Source organism: Glycine soja, chromosome 7, assembly GCF_004193775.1.
Source record: "Glycine soja cultivar W05 chromosome 7, ASM419377v2, whole genome shotgun sequence".
In the NCBI taxonomy this organism is placed as follows: domain Eukaryota; kingdom Viridiplantae; phylum Streptophyta; class Magnoliopsida; order Fabales; family Fabaceae; genus Glycine; species Glycine soja.
Window position 1 is genome coordinate 36,604,151 of NC_041008.1, and position 804 is coordinate 36,604,954.

The following is an 804-nucleotide window of genomic DNA, read 5'->3' on the forward strand; positions in this document are numbered from 1 at the left end:
GGGCAAAGGTCTGTGTGGTGGTCGATAGAGGAGCATAAACCACAGAGTCTGGCGACAGGTGCAGATTTTTTATTCATGGCCAGTTGGGTTACCAGGTTAACCAAGGCATCTAGTTTACCTTCAAGCTTCTTAGTATCGGCTGATGAAGATGAATTCGTGGCTACTTCATGCACTCCTCTAATGATAATAGCATCACTTCTGGCACTAAATTGTTGGGAGTTTGAAGCCATCTTCTCAATTAAATTTCTGGCTTTAGCAAGGGTCATGTCTCCAAGGGCTCCACCACTGGCAGCATCTATCATACTTCTCTCCATGTTATTGAGTCCTTCATAAAAATATTGGAGAAGAAGCTGCTCAGAAATCTGGTGGTGAGGACAATTGGCACATAGTTTCTTAAATCTCTCCCAGTATTCATATAAGCTCTCTCCACTGAGTTGCCTAATTCCTAAAATATCTTTTCTGATGGTCGTGGTCCTGGAAGCAGGGAAATTTTTTTCTAAGAATACTCTCTTGAGGTCATCCCAGCTCGTGATAGACCTTGGAGCAAGGTAATATAGCCAGTCCTTTGCCACTCCCTCTAAAGAATGAGGAAAAGCCTTCAAAAATATGTGATCCTCCTGGACATATGGGAGTTTCATGGTGGAGCAGACAATATGGAATTCTTTCAGATGTTTGTGGGGGTCTTCACCTGCAAGGCCATGAAACTTTGGAAGCAAATGGATCAGTCCAGTTTTAAGAACATATGGGACATCCTCATCAGGGTATTGGATGCACAAGCTTTCGTAGGTGAAATCAGGTGTAGCC

The 804-nt window shown here is 43.3% G+C and overlaps 1 non-coding gene across 1 annotated transcript; it reads left to right on the forward strand.

Annotated features, from left to right (window-relative positions):
- Positions 1-360: 360 nt before the first annotated feature.
- On the forward strand, positions 361-467 carry LOC114420802. The gene has a single exon (XR_003668435.1). It is a non-coding gene; the product is annotated as a small nucleolar RNA R71 (small nucleolar RNA).
- Positions 468-804: the final 337 nt, after the last annotated feature.